Source organism: Pinus tabuliformis, chromosome 4_2 (genome assembly GCF_031772625.1).
Source record: "Pinus tabuliformis cultivar Carrire ecotype Pingquan chromosome 4_2, CPIR1, whole genome shotgun sequence".
Classification (NCBI taxonomy): domain Eukaryota; kingdom Viridiplantae; phylum Streptophyta; class Pinopsida; order Pinales; family Pinaceae; genus Pinus; species Pinus tabuliformis.
In genome coordinates this window covers 1,186,128,474-1,186,149,426 of record NC_142304.1, presented here as the reverse complement: position 1 = coordinate 1,186,149,426, position 20,953 = coordinate 1,186,128,474, and the positions used below count along the sequence as shown (strand labels likewise).

At 42.9% G+C, this 20,953-nt stretch overlaps 1 protein-coding gene across 2 annotated transcripts in view; it reads right to left on the bottom strand.

Annotated features, from left to right (window-relative positions):
* LOC149173919 (protein NO VEIN-like) overlaps positions 1-20,953 on the bottom strand; it is a 601,966-nt gene that overhangs the window by 138,300 nt on the left and 442,713 nt on the right. The gene's annotated exons all lie outside the window — the stretch shown is intronic.

Below are 20,953 nucleotides of genomic sequence, written 5' to 3'. Positions count from 1 at the left end.
CCCAGTCCAAGTATGCTTGTGATATTCTTCGTCATTTTCACATGGAAGACTGTAAGCCAACCCCTTCTCCCTTTCAGTCTGGAGTCAAACTTTCAGTCTCTTGTACTTCTCCTGAAGTTGATGCTACCTTATACCGTCAACTTGTAGGAAAACTCTTGTATTTAACCCATACTCGTCCTGACCTTTCCTTTGTTGTTGGCCTTGTTGCTCGTTTTATGCAAAACCCCCGTGAAAGTCATTGGAAAGTAGCTAAAAGAATACTTCGTTATGTTCGAGGTACAGTACAATTTGGGATTCATTACAGTGCCAAAGCAGCTCCTCTATTAGTTGGTTTCACTGATTCTGATTGGGCTGGTGACCCTGATGATCGGAAGTCTACTGCCGGTTATGTCTTCACTCTTGGTTCAGGACCTATTACATGGGCTTGTAAGAAACAGGCTGCCATTTCTCTTTCGTCAGCAGAAGCAGAGTATCGTGGTGCCGTGGAAGCTAGTAAGAAGCCTTGTGGCTTCGTCAGATCCTATCAGAGTTTGGCTTTGAGCAGCAGCATCCAACCACACTTTGGTGTGATAATCAAAGTGCCATTCAGCTATGCAAAGATCCAGTCCAGCATCAATGCAGCAAACACATTGAACTACACATGCACTTCATCAGAAAGCTCATTCATGACCATGTTCTTGAAGTGCAATATTGTTCAACAGATGATCAGGTTGCAGACATCTTCACAAAGGCTCTCACAGAGGCGAAGTTCACTAAACTTCGATATATGCTTGAAGTTCAGGAAGTTGTCACTAAGGGGGGATAGGCTCTAGTGCCTCCTTCCTTCTCCTATTGTGTCATATTTGTAAATCCTTCAATCCTATCCCAAGTTGTTCTTAAGGGGGGATGTTAGGATATTCCGACACATAGGAAATAGTTAAGTTCAACTTGGTCTAGTATAGAGTTAGGTATAGAGTTAGGTAAAGTGTGTTTCTTTATCGTTGTACATTTTGTAACTTACAATCCGACGGTCACGATATGTAGTGATCCGACGGTTCACTCTCTCCTCGGTATTATCGACACTTGATCCGTGGCTTGACACCCGATTGGTCCATGAGTTCTATTTAAAGCGCATGGAGGGTCATTGTTCGGGTAATCCGTCTATGAGAGAAAGCTTATGTAAATTTTCATTCTTTGATTAATAAATTGCCTGAAGTGGCCGCGTTGGCTCAGGCCGTGGACTGTTTCCCTCTTTGAGGGTTTTAACCACGTCAAAAATACTGGTGTATTGATCTGTGATCTGGTTGTGAGCGGTGTCCTTTTGGTGTTCTTTCTGAGAAACTTACCCTGTAAATTCCTACAAGGATGCCGCGTCAGTGCCCATTATTCATGGAAAAGGGGCTAGCCACATGTTTGTGATGTAGAAGACTTTAGAAGAGTCTATTTTGTTACTCTAGTTAAGAGTTGATGTAGTCAAACTTAACCACTAGTAGGTTATCGGGTTGTGTTATAACCGGGCCACTAGGAGGTAGAGGCATTTCATTCTTTTGAGAGCATTTTGTTCCATAGTTGAGCAAAGATAGCTCGAAGAGGTAGGAGGTAGAGCACACGGAGAGGATCTGTGCACTGTAGCAGCCCATGGGCCACAAACATTACTTCTTTGTATTTGTAGCCATATTTCCAGACAGAGAAAGAGAGCGAAGCGACCTCACCTTCCAACTGGGTCTTCTCCGAAAGGGTTTCCCAGAGAGCATATCTTATGCCTTATGTGTGTGAGCTTATTTTGTCATTCTCTTCTTTTCTGCATAATTTACTTTTACACGCATGCATTAATTGCAGTAAGATCTATAGATCTAGAAATGAAATAAAACTGTAATGGTATAGAATCTCAAATTTTCAATATAATATTATCATATCTATTGTGACGAACTATCCAGTGGAATATCCACGATAGTTTACGGATCATCCAAAGAATGAAAAAAATTCTCCCAAAGATCAAGCTACCTTTTAGAAGTTCGCAATATCTTTCTTATGCCAGGTGTGAGTAGTCTTGCTGAGATAGTTTTGCTTCGAATTTCATCCGTCTTTATATCTCCTTTATTGGGCTCTTTTTTTATCTGTGACTATCTCAGATGATTTGACCGAATTGGATGACCTGGAATGGGAGAATTCGAGCCAAATTTATAGTGATTTTATGGTTATGAGTAAATAATGAGTTTATGGAGATCTGACCTGTATGAGGGAGGCCGACTTGAGTCGGCTTATAGATGTTGAAGTTTCTAAGTTTACATAGTTTAGAAACCCTTCATGCATTTGTTCTGATTTATTTCTACCTACTTGTTATTTTCAAGTAAATATTGAAAATAAACACCAGTGCATGCTCAACATATTACAGATCAACAACTAAAAGAAACAAGAACAAACACACCACATGACACCATTATTTTTGGAACAATGTCCTCGGAAAAACCCAATGCGGGAAAACCGGTGCAACTATCTGAGGGGTTTCTTATTAAGCAATATCAGAGTACAATCTAGGTGCCGTAACTAGCCTACCCAACAGAGAATTTCCTTAGCAACTATACCTCACAGTTTGAGAGAAATCTCCTGGCTGAAACCCCAGAAAACCCTTCCGACAGCTCCTCAGCACAAAACTGCTCCTGCAACCCCAACGTTTGCCCAATCTGGACCGCGTCAGCCCCTCTCTGTCTCACGCTGGCCCTGCGTCAACTCAGGGAGCCTTTGCGTTAACTACAATGGCCCCTTTGGTGCTCTGCGCAGCACTTCGCTGCCTCTGCGTGGCCCTGCATGAGCCCTTGCTGGCTCTGCGTCACTCTCCCTGGCTGCTGCGTTGCTCTCCCGGCACAATCTCTGCCTTCTCTTTTCCTCTGTACTCAATGCCCCTCAGCTGCTCTCCCGATCATTGATTCTATCTCTCTTAGCAAACCCCGCTCTAGAGAATAGATTGACTGATCATCTGGTGTGTTTGTTCTTGTTTCTTTTAGTTGCTAATCTATAATATGTTGAGCATGCACTGGTGTTTATTTTCAGTATTTACTTTGTAAATAACTTGTTAAAGAAAAATAACAAGTAGGTGGAAATAAATAAGAAAAAGTGCATGAAAGGTTTCTAAACTAAGTAAACTTAGAAACTTCAACATGGTATCAGGGCAAGTAATCAAACACAGAAAGAGAAAATCAGTTTGGGTCGAGACCACGATGCAGAGGCATCCACCTCAGGGGACTCACACAGATTTTCAGAAGATTGCACAAGAGAGAGAGATTTCGATTTCTCTATGTTGGGTTCCAGGTTGGAAGAAGAAGTGGCGTGCATGACTAGTGCTGCATAATCAGAAGTATGGTATATAGACAGTGGAGCCTCGTGGCATATGACGAGAATCAGGGAGTGTCTCTCAGAATATCGAGAAGAGATGATGAACTTTCAGATCACCGTGGGGAACAAGGGAATGTGTACTCCAGTAGGAAAAGGTACCATAGTTTTTCAGACAGAATCAGGAGAGCGGTCTGTGCCACAAATGTGCTGCATGTGCCAGGATTAGGGACGAACTTACTTTTTGTGTCACAACTACAAGGCAAGGGCTATGACGTCTACTTCTTCAAGGAAAAGGTATACGTCAAACACCCGAGCTGGAAAAAGAAAGTGCAAATCGGGATTAAAAGTAATCGGTTGTACAGATTACAACTAGAATCTTCAATGGCACTAATAGGCAGTCATGGGGACAAAGACTTGAACGAACTATGGCATAGAAGGATGGGTCACTTGCACCATGGAGCTCTGAGAATTCTTAGGAGCACTGTAATAGGAGTTCCGGATTTGAGTACGGAACGAGATGATGTATGCAGGGGATGCGCTCTAGGAAAGTATGCCAAGGCGACATTTCCTAGGAGCAACCACAGGGCAAAGAGTGTACTAGGATTGACACACTCAAATATCTGCGGATCTATGTCCGTCAAAGCTCTCAGCAGTGCCGAGTATTTCCTTACCTTCATTGATGACCACTTGAGGAAAATTTGGATCTATTTTCTGAAAACCAAAGATGAGGTTTTCTGTCAATTCAAGGAGTTCAAAGCTCTAGTGGAGAATCTGACAGGTAAGAAAATAAAAGTCTTGCACTCATATAATGGTGGAGAATATGTCGACAAGGACTTCACTGATTATTGTGCTAAGGAGGGCATCAGAAGAGAGTGGACAAATCCCTACGATCCCGAGCAGAATGGGGTGGCAGAAAGGAAAAACAGGACTATTGTGGAAGCAGCGAGGGCCATGCTGTATGATCAAGATATGCCAAAATTCTTGTGGGCAGAAGCATGCAACACAACTGTCTACGTTTAGAACAGGACTCCTCATCGGGCATTGGGCAAGATTACTCCAGAGAAAGTCTGCATTGGGAAGACACCTGAACTCAATGATTTCAGGATATTTGGGAGTTTGGCATATTGTCGCATACCTGAAGAAAAGAGGAAGAAGCTGGATCAGATTGCAGAAAAGGGGTATCTGGCAGGATATAGTGAGAATGCTAAGGCATACAAAATCTATCTTCTAGGGAGCAGGAAGGTAGTAGTACAACAAGATGTAAAGTTCATGGAGGACAAAGCTTTCAGAAGATCTCGTGGAATGCCTTCCAAGGAGCAGTTGAAAGAGGATCCGTTGGTCATGCCTCTTCAACCAACGGAAGTGAAGAATCCTTCCTCAGATCAGGAAGATTCTCAGTATGAGGAAGAAGAGCGAACAAAAGAACCTGTTGGCAAAGGAAGAACCAACAAGGAACTTCGTCAGATTCTGCATGATGCAGAGAACTTCATCGAAGAGCTAAGGAACAGTAAAAGGGAGCGAAAACAGCCAGACAGGTATCAGGCGTTAGTAGCTTAGGATGGAGAGCCTGCTAGCTTCAAGGAGGCAGCTCAGCATCAGGTCTGGCTAGATGCGATGGTGGAAGAGTATAACTCCATAATGGTAAACGATGTCTGGGAGGTGGTGTCAAGGACTCAAGACAGATCTGTGGTAGGTTCAAGATGGATCTACAATATCAAATATGCTGCGGATGACAGTATTGAAAAATACAAGGCCAGGTTTGTGGCTAAGGGGTATTCTCAAAAGGAAGGGATTGACTATGAGGAAACCTTTGCCCCGGTAGCCAGGTATACATCTATTAGGACTGTGATATCTCTTGCAGCGCAGATGGGATGGGAGATCCATCAAATGGACGACATTTATGAACGGGGTAATAGAAGAAGAAGTATACATTGAACAACCAGAGGGCTTTGAAACTCATGAGAAGAAGTCTCATGTATGCAAACTGAAGAAAGCCTTCTATGGGCTGAAGAAAGCACCAAGAGCGTGGTATGGTCGAATAGATGGCTACTTGCAGAAGATGGGGTTTGTCAAGAGTGACACGGATCCGAATCTCTACTATTTGATCGTAGAGGGCGAGCCACTTATCTTAGTATTATATGTGGATGATCTCTTCTTGACAGGTTCATCCAAATTCATTGAAGATTGCAAGAAGAATCTAGCCACAGAGTTCGATATGAAGGATCTGGGACGAATGCACTATTTCCTAGGGTTGGAAGTTTGGTAGCAGAAAGGAGAAATCTTCCTTGGGCAAGGAAGGTATGCTATAGAAATCCAAAAAAGGTTCGAGATGGGAGACTGTAGACCTATGGCTACTCCAATGATCACCAACTGGATGAAGATTGATGCATCAGAAGACAAGGATGTCGATCCCACCCTATACCGATAGCTCACAGGGTCCCTGATGTATCTAGTCAATACCAGGCTAGATATTTGCTACGTTGTCAACACCCTCAGTCAGTTCATGGTGGAACCAAGGAGGGCTCACTGGGCAACAACGAAGTACGTTCTCAGGGATTTACAGGGAACAATTGATTATCGACGCTTGTACAACAAGGGGAATGATAACAGTTTGAGTGGATTTATTGATGAAGATTGGGCATGAAGTTCAGTGGATCGGAAAAGTACCTCTGGGTACTGTTTCAACATTGGATCAAGAATAACCTCCTGGTGCAAGAGGAAACAGAAGTCCGTGGCTCTGAGCTCATCTGAGGCAGAATATATGGAAGCAAGCACAGCTTTGTGTGAGGCCATATGGCTTAGAAAACTATTGGTAAACCTATTCTAAAGAAATATGGAGGCGACCAGGATCATGTGTGATAATCAGAGTTGCATCAAACTCTCTGAGAATCCAATATTTCATGATAGGTCAAAGCATATTGATATCCAGTGTCACTTTGTCAGAGATTGTGTCCAACGTGGAGCTGTACAGTTGAGCTACACTCCTATAGGGGAACAAGTGGTAGATATCCTCACCAATGCCCTTGGAAAGTCAAAATTTGATTACATCAGGGAAAATATGGGGATTGTAAGGAACCCCTTTCAAAAGTAGTGCGTTATTAGCACGAATGAAGAGGGAGTTGTAGTGTTGAGAGGAAGGACCAACAACAACACAGATGCAAAGGAAGTTGCAGTGCGGATGCAGTGTTGGGAGAAAGGACCAACAACAACACGGATGTAGAGGGAGTTTTCGTACAAATGCAGCAGTGGCAGAGGCAGAACCATGGGCAGTAGTGTAGAGGATGTTGGGCAAGAAGGCCTAGCATCAGCACAGGTACCGATGTCAGATAATCAGAGTAATACTCAGTGAGGAGTATTGCGAGAGCATAATCCTCACTAAGAGGGAGTGTTGATTTGGGGTAGCATCGGATGTGCTCTAGCCACGAAATTTGGTAGAGAGGTTGGGTCACATGAGATCTCCAATACCCAGAACGGGTTTGGGCAGATTCTAAACAGATCAGGAGATATTAAAATAACTAATATTTTTAATGGAGTCCCTAAGTCTAAATGTAGGGAAAACAAAATATTAATGTGTATTAATATGAATCTATGTTAGAGTGTCCAAAAGACATGGATCAAGCTAGATCTAATCTTAGTCGTTGATTAGGGACTTAATCTCGGCCGTTGAGATGTCAACAGGAAAAGTATTAGAGGAGGTTTGAGGGTCACTTGGAGAACACACTGAGAGAGACCAGTCAGTTCAATTTCTAGAGCGGGGTTTGCTGAGAAATTGAACCAGTGGTTTGGAGAGCAGTCAGGAGGCAACAAGTATGGAACAAAGAGACGGGAGATCAGTGCAAAAGAGGCAGACGCAGAACCAGAAGAAGCCATGTAGAGGCAGCAGAGACTGCGCAGAGCCAAAAGGGCCTGCGTCATCCATGCAGAGGCTGTAGGAGTGACGCAGAAGCCTAGAGAGGTTAGCAAAGCCTCAGTAGGTTGACGCAAAAGCCCAACGAGGCTACGCAGAGCCTCAGTAGGTTCACGAAGAGGGTTTCAGGCTGTAGCAGAGGACAGTAGGTCCTACACTGGGTTTAGAAAAGTGCTGGAAGTTTGTCTATCTTTGGGTAAGCCAGTTTGGCACCCTGTTGTACAAGAAAATTGTTGAATAATAAAATCTTCCCTTGCTGCACCAATTTTCCCACATTGGGTTTTTCCAGGGACATTAGTCCAAAATAACTGTGTCAATGTGTGCATATGTTTGTTTCTATATTATGATGTGATATCTGCAGCAATATTTTTTTTAATGTTTGTTGAAGTAATTTCATGAATAACTTATGATGAAATAAGTAGGAAAAATAAATCAGTTGATGCAGTGATAGAATTTTCACAATAGAAAGTGTATTTTTTATGTGGAGCTGAGTAATACGTCTAGGGTGAAAGCTAAGTAATGTGTCTAGCATGGAGTGTGTAATTTGTCTAACATTTATATAGTGTTCATTTTTTTTAATATGTTATCTTTGGAAAAGTATGCGTGCCATGGAGATAGTGTTTATAAAGGATTTTTATTTCAATTAATACATTTGTTATGGTATGACGTTATGTGATGTAATTCAATTTTATACACATACGTGGTTATAAGGTAGACTTCATATAAAGGTTTTATTAATGCACTTTTGATAATTTATTAATTTATTTAATAGAGTTTAGGAATGGTCAGTTAAGGAAAGAGTGAGGGCAATAATTTTTTAGGGTTTTTAGGACTTAGGACAAGGTGTATATTTGTCAAACAGTTAGGGTTTTCTTTAATTAGGGTTTTAACAGGGTTAGGGTTTCATAAGATTTTCTAGGATTAGGACTTTGTGTGGTTAGGGTTTGATCATATGGAAATAGGGTATAGGGATACATAATAAACAATTAGGGTTAGGGTTAGGTCATTTCAGTTAAGATTAGCACTTAAGGATAGTGTTTTGTGCTAGGCTTAAGGTTTCAAGTATTCTAGGGTTTCATTCAACTAATGCTTGATTAGGGCCCAAACATTATTAGGGTTTTAGCCATTTTCAACAATGCCATATTGACATCAATGACAACTTTGACCAACAATCTCCCCCTTTGTCATTGATGGCAATATTCTCGCCTATTCAACATTTTCACCCTCTTTGACATCAATGGAAAATGGGGTGTCCTGACGTCTTTTCCATCAAGTGCTTCCCCTATCATGCATCTTCTTGTCATGTTGCTCCCCGTGTCATACTTTCCTTCTTCTAGCAATGTGGTACATGAGAAATGATCCATCAAGAGATATATCTATGTGTCTCATAGCTTGTCCATGTGTGACACGTTAAGGGTTTCCTAAGGCTTATCAAATTGTCACAAGCTCCCCCTAACAATATGCATGGTATTGGCAAAATCTTATGATCGAAACTGGAATTATCATATCTATCGAAGATGTACTAATTAGATCATCAACATGAATTGATGTTTTGAGTATTCAAGACACATTCCACGTGATTGGTTCAACTTGCTTCCTTCTCCAAAATTGTTTAATCTTCTTTTCATGCTTGGTTGTTATGTTTTTACTATTTAGCTTGTTTAGGATCCATATCCAAGTTACAATCACGAGCCATATGACCAATATTATGACATTTGTAGCATTCAATTTTGTACATAAATGAGGAGGCATAATTTATTTATGTGAAGTAGCTTTTGGGAGATTGATGGGGACCATTGTATTTGTCGTTGTTGTATGCCCTACAATATTTTGCCATATGCCCAAAATTTGTAAAAGAAGAGCAATAACCAAAAAATATAATTCGGTACTTGGAGGATGATGCATGCCTTGATGTACTCCTAAAGTCTCTTTGCCTCAAGATTCTTTGATGATATCCATTGCCTCTTGCATCCTTGACACCTTTTGTATACCTTCTTCGAGTAGGGTTCCTTTAAGATTATCTTGATTAATCTTGTTTCTGCTAGAACTGGGGGCATCAACATCTCTTTCAAGTGTTGATTTAGGGTAGCATTGGATGTGCTCTAGCCACGAAATTTGGTGGAGAGGTTGGTGCACATGAGATCTCCAATACCCAGAAAGGGTTTGGGTAGATTCTAAACAGTTCAAGAGATAATAAACTAATTAATATTTTTAATGGAGTCCCTAAGTCTAAACTTAGGGAAATTAAAATATTAATGTTTTTTAATATAAAACTGTGTTAGAATGGTCCAAAAGACATGGATCAGGCCAGATCTAATCTTAGCCGTTGATTAGGGAATTAATCTCGGTTGTTGATATGTCAACAAGAAAAGTATGAGAGGAGGCTTGAGGGTCACTTGGAGAGCACACCAGAGTGAACAATCATTCTATTCTCTAGAGCGGGGTTTGCTAAGAGAGATAGAGTCAGTGATCGGAGTTGCAGCTGAGGGGCATTGAGTACAGAGAGACGGAGAGGCAGAGATAGCGCCGGAAGAGCAGCGCAGTAGCTAGAGAGAGTGACGCAGTAGCAGCCAGGGCTCATGCAGGGCCACGCAGAGGCAGCCGGGAGCTGCGCAGAGCTTCAAAGAGGCCAGTGTTGCTGATGCAAAAGGCCAGAAGGCTGATGCAGGGCCTCCTAAGGCTGACACAGACCCATTCACGGTGACGCAAGGCAAGTGCTGGGCAGAGAGGGGTTGACGCAGTCCAGAAAGGCAGACGCTGGGGTTTCTAGGGCAGATTGGAGCTGAGGAATTGTTGGAAGGTTTATTCGGGGTTTCAACCAAGACATTTGTTTCAGACTGAGAGGTATTACTGCCAAGGAAATTCTCTATTGGGTAAGGTGGATTTGGCACCCAGATTGTACTCTGATATTGATTAATAGGAAAACCCTCAAATAGCTGCATCGGTTTTCGCACATTGGGTTTTTCTGGGGACATTGGTCCAAAAATAACAGTGTCATTTGGTGTGATTGTTTCTGTTTCCTTCAGTTGTTGATCTGTAATATGTTGAGCATGCACTAGTGTTTATTTTCAGTGTTTACATTGTAAATAACTTGTTAAGTAACATAACAAGTAGGTAGGAATAAATTAGATAAAGTGCATGGAGGGTTTCTAACTGGTAGACTTAGAAACTTCAACATGGTATCAGAGCGTGGTTGCAGGTCATAGGAGAACTAAGGACATCAGCCGAGCGGTGCAATAGCAGCAGAAAACGACTGTCTCGAGTGACAGAAGTTGTTTCTAGCAGAGCAGCAACAAGGGAAGGGTGACACAGTGCCTGCGTCATCAAGGGTGAGCCAGGAAGAGGTAGCGCAGAGGCTAAGGAAGGCAAAGGGAGCCTCACGCAGGGCCATGCAGAGGGTAGGTGGGCTGACGCAGTTGGCTGAGGAGGTCGGGTTGCTGGACCCAGAATTGCGCAAAGCCTAGGAGGTCTCACCTTCAGGTTCCTGGGGTTTAGAAGGTTGTGGGAACATTGCAGAGTGGAGTTGGTGAGGTACTGTAGTCAGAATAGTACCTGACAGGGCAAGGCCAAGAGAAAGGAGTTGCTAGCGAGGGTTTCTACCCGAGAAGCCTGGATCAGTGGTGTGGTTGCACAGACGATCAGAGTAGGGGGCATCTCGACATCAGCAAAAGGATTTCCGGGAGGGAAATCAAGACTCAGAGGGAGTCAGATCGAGAACTTCCAGGAGGGAAGTAGAAGAGAATCATGGCACTACACGGAGTAAGAGACCAGGACAGGCTGGACAGAGCATCAAACTTCGCAGTCTGGAAGGCCAGAATCTTATCCGTACTTGACAAAAATCGTGTCAAGCACTTTGCCTTGAAGACGATAGCTATCCTAGTCGACCCAGCTGAGAATGACAAGTATGAGGAGGCAATGGCGAGGGCCAAGAGCATCATCCTTGACGGGGTCAAGGACCATGTAGTACCACACATTGCCGAGAAGGAAACAGAATATGAGATGTGGAAGGCCCTAAAGAAATTGTACCAACATACTTCTGTGCAGAGAAGGATGTTACTAGAGAACCAGCTGAGGTCGTATCAGATGAAGAAGGGAGAACTGATTAACACCTTCCTTGGAGGAATGAATGAGATCCGAGATCAGTTGACTTCTATAGAAGCCACACCGAATCAGGAATTGATGGTGAGGACAACCCTGAATGCTATCTCAGAAGACTAGGAGGTATTTGTCCAGAGTATATTGGGCAGAGGGACACTTCCACATTGTGATGAGATGCGGGCGGCTCTTCGCCAGGAAGAGATCAGACGACAGTCAAAGGCGGGAAGCAGTAGTAAGGGGATCAAAGTAAAGTAGGAGGAGGAAGATGTTGCCCTAGCATCTAAGGGAAAGCAAGAAAAGTGGAAGAAGAAGGACCTCTCCAAGATCAAGTGCTTCCACTGTGGGGAGCTGGGTCATTATGCGACCCAGTGTCCAAGGAAGAAGAGTAAGGAAGATTCTTCCAAGACTAAGGCAGCTCCAACAAGGTCAGAGAAGGAACTGTTAACAGATGATGACTGTGCCATGAATGCACATGCACCACCTGAGCGGAAGTGGGGAGACATCGAGATGTAGTCAGACGGACTATAGGCGATGAGGGGTAGGATCCTTGAGGTACCCAGCCTCTTGGATTATACCTTGCTATGGGAGCCCCAAAAAGTAGTAGCAGGACTAGCTGAAGTGGGTAGAGACGGATGCAGATGGAGCAACAGAGAGAGCTACAGTGCAAGACTCCCCAGGCAGCACGAGGCTAGCAGGCTGCAACAGTGCGAGAGGCACGGGAGTGTTGCACCAGTGCAGGATGGCACAAAGAGGTGTGCAACGATGGGAGATGCAAGGAGTTGTTGCAGCAACGCAGAGGTCAGAGAGGGAGCACTTGTCAGCGGCAGAGGGAGCTTTAGCATCAGGAGGGTCTCTAGCCCAACAAAGAGGTCAAAGTTGGGAGATTAATACTTACTTCTCAGTAACTGAGTTGCAATGCAACAGTGGGCAACACGATGCCGCATGATGAAAGGAGTTGCAGTGCGCATGCAGTGTTGGGAGAAAGGACCAGCAGCAGCACGGATGCAGAGGGAGCTATCGTACAGATGCAGTAGTGGTAGTGGCAGAGCCACAGGTAGCAGTACAGGATGCAACAGTGCAGAGGATGATGGGCAACAAGCCTAGCATCAGCACAGGGACTGATGCCGAATAATCAGAGTAATACTCAATGAGGAGTATTGCTAGAGTTCAGTCCTCGCTAAGAGGGAGTGTTGATTTGGGGTAGCATCGGAAGTGCTCTAGCCATGAAATTTGGTGGAGAGATTGGGGCACATGAGATCTCCAATACCCAGAAAGGGTTTGGGCAGATTCTAAACAGTTCAGAAGATATTAAAATAATTAATATTTTTAATGGAGTCCCAAAGTCTAAACTTAGGGAAAATAAAATATTAATGTGGATTAATATAAAACTGTGTTAGAATGGTCCAAAAGACATGGATCAAGCCAGATCTAATCTTAGCCGTTGATATGTCAACAAGAAAGTATAAGAGGAGGTTTGAGGGTCACTTGGAGAGCACACCAGAGTGATCAGTCATTCTATTCTCTAGAGCGGGATTTGCTAAGAGAGATAGAATCAATGATCGGAGTTGCAGCTGAGGGGCATTGAGTACAAAGAGACAGAGATGCAAAGATAGTGTTGGAAGAGCAGCGCAGTAGCTAGAGAGAGTGACGCAGTAGTAGCGAGGGCTCACATAGGGCCACGCAGAGGTAGCCGGGAGCTGCGCAGAGCTTTAGAGAGGCCAGCGTTGCTGACGTAGAGGGCTAGAAGGCTGACGCAGACCCATTCGGGGTGACGTAGGGCCAGCGCTGGGCAGAGAAGGGCTGACGCAGTCCAGAAATGCATACGTTGGGGTTTCTGCGGCAGATTGGAGCTGAGGAGCTGCCGGAAGGTTTATTCAGGGTTTCAGCCGGGACATTTGTCTCAGATTGAGAGGTATTACTGCCAAGGAAATTATCTGTTGGGTAAGCCGGATTTGGCACCCGGATTTTACTCTGATATTGCTTAATAAGAAAACCCTCAGATAGTTGCACCGGTTTTCCCACATTGGGTTTTTCCAGGGACATTGGTCCAAAAATAACAGTGTCATTTTGTGTGATTGTTTTTGTTTCCTTCAGTTGTTGATTTGTAATATGTTGAGCATGCACTAGTGTTTATTTTCAGTATTTACATTGTAAATAACTTGTTAAGTAACAGAACAAGTAGGTAGGAATAAATCAGATAAAGTGCATGGAGGGTTTTTAACTGGTAGACTTAGAAACTTCAACACCAAGTTTCTCCATATCCTTGTTGTTTGATGCATTAGGGTTTGCATCATTTTTGCTTGAGGGTTTACCTGCATAACCAAGACCTGATTTATCAAGGGGGGATCTTTGATGACTTAGGATCTCATCTAGGGTTTGAAAGCTCTTTAGACTCTCGCTCAGCGAATCAACTTCTTTCCTTAGGATATCAATATCTTCTTTCATCTTCTTGCATTCTTCATCCTTCTTTGCTAGATGGTTCTCTATCTCTTCCTTCATCCTTGTTGCTTCACATGTTTGGGCCTTGAGAGAGGAGACATCTAATTTCAATCATAATATTTCTTCATATTTTTCTTCAAGTTGGTAAGCCATGAAATTTCTTTCCTTTTCTGCTTCACTTACTTGTCCTTCTAGGAGGGCCAAAACTTCCATCACCTTTTCAACTCCTTGTGCTTGTTTCTTTATTTCTTCCAGTTGAGATTTAAGGGAGGAGACCTCTTCCTTGTATTGAGCAATTTTTGCTTCAAGTTTTTCCAAGTCCTCATGTCTTTGTTCAAGATGGTTTGACAAAATGTCTTCCCTTTTCTTTGCTTTATCCAACTGATTTGTCATGGATATGACTTCTTCATGATGTTTTTCCTTGTTTTGATGCAATTCCTCCTTATATTTGCTGAGCTCCTTATCTCTTTCTTGTACTTGAAGCTTGAAAAGGTAAACTTCCTTCCTTGTCTTGTCAAGGTCATGGTCACCATCTTGTGCTTGTTTCTTGAGCTCCTCATTTTCATTTTTCAAAATGCTTATCTCTTCTAGGGCAGCTACAAGCTTTGTCTTAAGATCTATTTCAACTTCTACTCCAAGAATTTATTTATCATCTTCCTTTATGAAATTGGTGCTCTCATCTTTATTTTCAATTATCTGTGAAAATTTCTGAATCGAACAAGTTAGAAATCCTACTGATTTGCATTACCTACTTGTGTTCTTCATTTAACAAGTTATTTTCAAAAATATTCAGAAAATATTAATGTAAATACATTGCAGCCTACACCAATATACAAATCAAGTACTGAAAAATAAATGAGACAACCATGCAAAGGACACACTTATTTTTGGACTAAACGTCCCCAGAAAAACCCAATGTGGGAAAACCGGTGCAGCAGCTCTAAGGGTTTTCTATTATTAAGCAGAAATTCTGAATACAAATGTTGGTTGCGTTCCTGACGAACTAGTGACAAAGAAATACAATGGCAGAAAACTTGAGTGACGTTCACCCGACAGATTCCGATTGATCCGACAACAAAATTGGCTGGCCCCTTCCAGCGCCCTTCCCAAACTTTGAATGGGCACTATTACCCACCATTTTGTGGGTGATGTCCATAGGAGAAAATTTTCTCCAAGATGGTCCTCAGTTGACAACCAACAACCCTTTGCAACCAACAACTAGCTCATTGTGTCATTTCTCTGCCACTAGAGCCAACCATGCGGTCCCTCACCCATCTGTCATGATCATATGTTTGAAGGTGGGCCTCTCGAACCTAAAGGTATGCCTTGTCATTTGGTAATTGAGTATTGTAGTTTGCTTATCATGGACACTTCTGGGCATGGATTAATGGGGGGATTCAGAGGAAAGAGTGGGCTAGGTCTATGCTCTTGTCTCCTAGACCTCTTTTGTATGTTAACCTTGGACCCTAGTCTCGTGGGATCTCTTTTACTGACCTTTGCGCTCTCGGGATGGTACTACATGTGGAACCTTGATTTTGGTTGCGTGGTCCCACTCCCTCATCCACATATATCACTCCCCTTCCATTCATTATAACCTCATTCATCATTTCTCCCACCTGGTTCCACATTCCTCCATTGGGTCCACATAGGGTTGGCCTTCCTCCTCCCCTTTCCCACACCTTCGGTCGGGCCTGGAATGATGCCCTGGAGGTTGATGTAGCTGAAAATAAAAGTAAAAGCATAATTGGTCACATTCAACAATAAAATGTACCACAAAATGCAAAAGATGGCTAGGACAAATACATTTAGCACGTGGACAAAAGCCAATGCATGAACTCTACCCCATTATCATGGCCATCACCCTAGTTCCTAGAGGCCTTAGATGAGCCTCCTTTCTCATTCATGAACCCATGATTGTCCCAACCCTTGGTGGGCAATGAACCGCCCTACCTTAGAAGGGATATCCATTATTGTACATTACACATCATGCTCTTACCCCTTGAGCCTCGAGAAGTTCGTCAAAGAAAAATCATAAAAGGCAAAAGGCATATAAAGAAGGGTGGAAAAATCAAGGTTGGGGCACCTCATGCACCATGATTGCTCCCTCCTATAAATTATATACCCAAGTGTGGGCTTCCCTTTTATTAGCTACCCTTGTACCCCAACATGTGGCCCAGTGTTGACCCTTTCATTCCCTACTCCATTTATCTCTTTATCACATGCCACCATCCTTTGAAAGATGTACCTTCGACATACTATCCCCTTTAAAGGTAGAAACCACATAATAGGATACTCTACTAACCCCATTTGGAGCTTGGAGACATTAGCACATGCCAAAGCCCACTATGGAAGGGCATGCCATTATGAAGTGCCCACCTATTGTCCATGGTTTCTAAGCTCTTTAAATCAATTTCCTTTGATGACCTGTCGTACTGGAAGGCTAGGGGATGCATTAGATCTTATGAAGGATTGTAGACAGTCTCTAATTTGAGTTTGGTCTCCCTATACAGTGTTCTAACCCTCCAGAAGGCTACATTGCCACATGGAGGGTGTGTGTAGAGAGCCATGGGCCTCGACAGCAGTAGACAACACTCCATGGATCCCCAGAGATATTTAGAGATTGCTCGAGATTCACCTATTGGACGAGGAAGATGCACTTGGTTCACCATGCCCAATCGGCCCCATAGTGGTACCATGCACTTGGCAGATGATCCAAGACTTGTATGTTGATGTGGCATCACTTACACTATCATCTGACCCCTTACACATGGTCTATAGGAATCTTCGACCTACTTGGAAATCCATGAGGTTACTTGTGTGCCCTCACACCCATTGGGAGCACCACAGGTTTATTATTTGAAGAATAAGGGGCCAACCCCTTGTCCACTACTTTTGGGAGTCTTAGTCATCATTGTAGCACTTATAGACTTCATTAGGCTTCTTAGAAGGCCCAACGACATGTATTATTGATCATTCCACCTCTTGAGAGGCTTATTCTTTTGTTTATGAGCTAGTTTGGTGGGTTTGTCATCAAAAGTTAGTTGTTTTGCACATTATTTTATTTTAGGGGCTAATGTAGGCCCAAGTAGCTAAATCGAACTCATTAGAAGTGTATAAATAGAAGTGATGAGGATTCATTTTAGCATCATCACTTGGATTTGGAACTTGTATCTCTTTAGATATTTTCGCTATCCTTCTTGGAGGACGATTTTTTGGAGCATGTTATGAATTTTGATATTGGGATAATATTCATATGTCTTGGAGCTTCTTGATGGCAAGTTTTTGAATGGTTGTATATACTCTTATACATGTAGTACATTTTAATGCTATTCTTTCATTCTAATCTTGTCACATACATTGTTGTTGGGATTTCGCTATACTAGGGCTTATTTGTTGTATCTCTTATGCGAAGTTGTGGAAATTTTGTTTCTAGATAGTGAATGCTTCATGTATGGTCCATGTATAATGAATGAATGTTCCTAGGGATGTTTCATTACTGAAATTCATCTGGATAAGCCATCTATCATGCAAAACGAAGTATAAAGTCTTTGAAGCTACTTTTTCTGCTTCCCTATTACCAAGCGAAGTTGTCTTTGAGGCCTCCTTGACCTAGAAAATTCAAAGGTCCATAGTCATAATTTTACCTGACTCCAATCTCCCCAAAAGGATTAGGCACTAGTACACCAAAAGGTGATCAACTTAAACCTTTTTCATCCTACTCCTCTCATTTTCTAGGTCTAGCCCATTAGGTCCCCTAGGGCATCATCTATCTTGCAAACCACTCATCAAAAAAATCGATCTCTTGGCCCCTATTACGTTGGTGTGTCTCTTGGTTTCCCTTCAATTTTCAAGAAATTCCAATGGTGGGATTTTGAGATATCTCAAGCCCTAGTCTCGAGATTGAATCTTGCCCTTGGTTTCCTTAGACTAGAAGCCTCATTGGGACCCTCACATTGTCTTGCATTAAAAATTCTTTCTTTGGTCCCTTTATCCCTTTGGAGTTGGTCAAGCATATCATTGGTTGTTAAACCCTACCCCCTTGACCTAGCCCCAGATCCACTTGGTCCTATGTGGTCCCATACACTATTAAGGGTAATTCTTCAAGGATCACCGGGAATCCAAGATTTCACAAGAATTTCAAGGTCTAGGAACCCCCATTATAAGATACATACCCTAAACCTAAACCTTGAAGTTCCCCTTAAGCCCTTCCTTGAGAGCTTTAAACCTTGCCTTCAAAGCAAACAAACCACATATTTTAGTCTCTCTTGTGAATAGGCTTCTAGGATCACCCCTCACCCTATCATTAGTCTATCCATTTAGTGATCCCCATCTTAACGGGTCTCCTCCCATTGGTGAAAGTCCGTAAACAACAGAGAGCCTTAGCCGAGGTGACAATGGGCTATTGCTCCATTTGTTGCCCTTAGCCTAGTAGTAGCCCTTCAAGGATTCCCTTTTAGGACCCCTACTACTTTGAGCGGTAACATGTCACATTGTAGGTGAAGGGCTCACTACAATGTCGAAGTTGCAGGTTGGGCTCCGGTATGAGGACAGGTTGGAGGAGTTGTCCAACTATAGTCCATGGAAGGAAAGGATCAAGTTGTTCTTGCAGGTCAACGGGATCAGGGAGTTCGCCAAGAAAGCCATCAAGAAGCCCACTGACCCAAAGGAGTTGGAAGTGTACGAGGATTTTGACACAAGGGCGAGATTGATCATCCTTGATGGTATGAAGGATCCCCTAATACCTCATTTGTCTGGGAAGAACACTGCACATGAGATGTTGCTGGCTTTTTAGAATTTGTTCCACAATAAGAACGAGAACCAGGTACTGGTATTGAAGGAGAAGTTGGAGTCCACCAAGATGATACAGGGTGAAGGAGTGACTTCGTATCTAATGAGGTTGAGCTTGTTGTTGTCAGTGTGACTATTTTAGATTATGATATGGTGAGGATTGCTTTGAAAGGGTTCACCGAGGAATGGAAGTCCTTCATCAAGGGGATTGTTGCTAGACTGGAATAGGCTGGGGGATGACATCATTCAAGAAGAGTTGCGAGACGAGGATCTTCATCCAAAGAAGAAGGCTTTCGATGATGACGTGGCACTTGTAGCATGAATGAAGGGTAAGTAGAAGAAGGACTTGAGTAAATTCAAGTGTTTCAACTGTGGCGAGATGGGTCATTTTTTGTCGAGATGTCCGATGAAGAAGAAGACGAAAGATGACGAGAAGAAGAAAGGGAAGCAGGTCATTGGTGTTGCCACCTCTTTTGAGATAGATGCTCTCACCAGAAGTTTGGAGGAGGACTTTGCTATGATCTCTCATTTCTCGCAAGGTGCTATTGATGAGGATGGATGGTGCGTGGACAGTGGTGCATCGAAACATATGGCAAGGTCGCAAGAGGTTTTTGAGACTCTAGTTGAATGGGACTCAAAGTTGCACATGGTGTTGGGCAACAAGAATCAGAAGGAGATCCGAGGATTGAGAGTTTTGCCATTCAAGATGGAGATAAGACAGGTGATGCGGGTCTAGGATGTACTATTTGTACTAAGACTCAGATATAGCGTGATATCTGTCTCGATGATCGAGAAGAAGGGGTTTAAGGTCTTATTCCAGGATGGGAAGGCAAAACTCAGGCCCAGAGGCTCTAGCTCCATAGGTATTGTGCTTAGAGTTAGAGAGCATGGTCTATATAGGTTGATGGGCAAGCCTATGGATCATGGGAAGAAGTAGGAGGACCAGATGCGAGTTCCAGAGTGTTGATTTGTGGTAGCATTGGATGTGTTCTAGCCATGAAAATTGGTGGAAAGGCTAAAGCACATGAGATCTCCAAGACCCAAAAATCGTTTTGAGCAATTCCATTCGGATAAGGAGTTATTAAAATAATTAGTATTTTTAATGGGTTCCTAAGTCTAAACTTAGGAAAATAAAAATATTAATGGGTATTAATAAAGATAAGGATGAAAAGCTTCTAAGAGACGAGGATCAAGTCTGTTTTAATCTTAGCGTTGATTAGAGACTTAATCTCGACCATTGATTCTTCAACAGGGAAAGTATAAGAGAAGACTTGAGGGTCATTTGGAGATACACCAACATATGCTCAGTATCTCAAGGAAAATCGATTCTCAAAGAGAAGGAGATCGATTTCAGAGGGAGAGTTGCAGTGTGGAGGAAGAGGGGGGATTAGCAGCAATCAGGGAGCTTAGAAGAAGTGATGCAGGGACTCTAAGAGACAGCACAAAGGGAGACGCAGATCAGAGAGACGCATGGATGATGTAGAGGGACCAGAGCTGCGCAGAGTCACGCAGAATGACGCAGGGTTGACGTAGTAGAGAAAGGAAGCTCTCCAAGGTGTCAGAAAGTCTCGGAGAAAAAATCTTAGGTGTTTTCTCCTAGTGTCTATGTCAATTTTTTCTGTAAAAGCGATTGTTGCTGAAGATTAATAAGACCCTCCTCTACTGCACCGATTTTCCCGCATTGGGTTTTTCCGGGGACAATTGTCCAAAAATAATTGTGTTGATGTGATTGATTCTTGTGCATATATTTATTTCTGTATAATGATGTGGTATCTGCAGTAGAATTTATTTTAGTGTTTACTGAAGGGATTTCATAAATAACTTATTGGGAATAATAAGTACGTGAAATAAATTAGTTACTGCAGTAATAAAATTTATGTTTAGAAATTTTCACACATAGAAGCAGGTGTAAGCGCAGGCTTTAGAGGGGCAAGTACAAGTTCCAAAAAAGAAGGTCTAGGTTCCAAAGACTCAGGGAGAGTCAAGTTCTAGAGGGAGCTTGCAGATTCAGAGGGAGACTTTGCAGCCTAAGAAGAGCGTGTGGTTAGTGCAGAGCAAGGGTGCTCCTACAACTGCCAAGAAAGAATCATAGAGAGAGTGGAAGACATTCCAAGAGAAGAAGAAGAAGCAAGATGCTTCCAATGACAACGACACTTCTGAGAGAGGCGTACTTCATGCTACAGGGATTGTTGTAGTTGTGAGTGCCAGGAGTTGGGCGAGTGTTGCAAGTAGTGATGATGATGATGAGCTACTTCCTAGTCTTGGAAGTACCTCCCTCACTAAGAGGGAGTGTTGATTTTTGAGTAGCTTGGGAGGTACTCCAAGCCCTAGGGTTCAGGTTTGGAGGTTGGAGCACCACAAAATTCATTTGTGGGCTTGAAACTCAAGGTTTGGGTTTTGCAACCATCG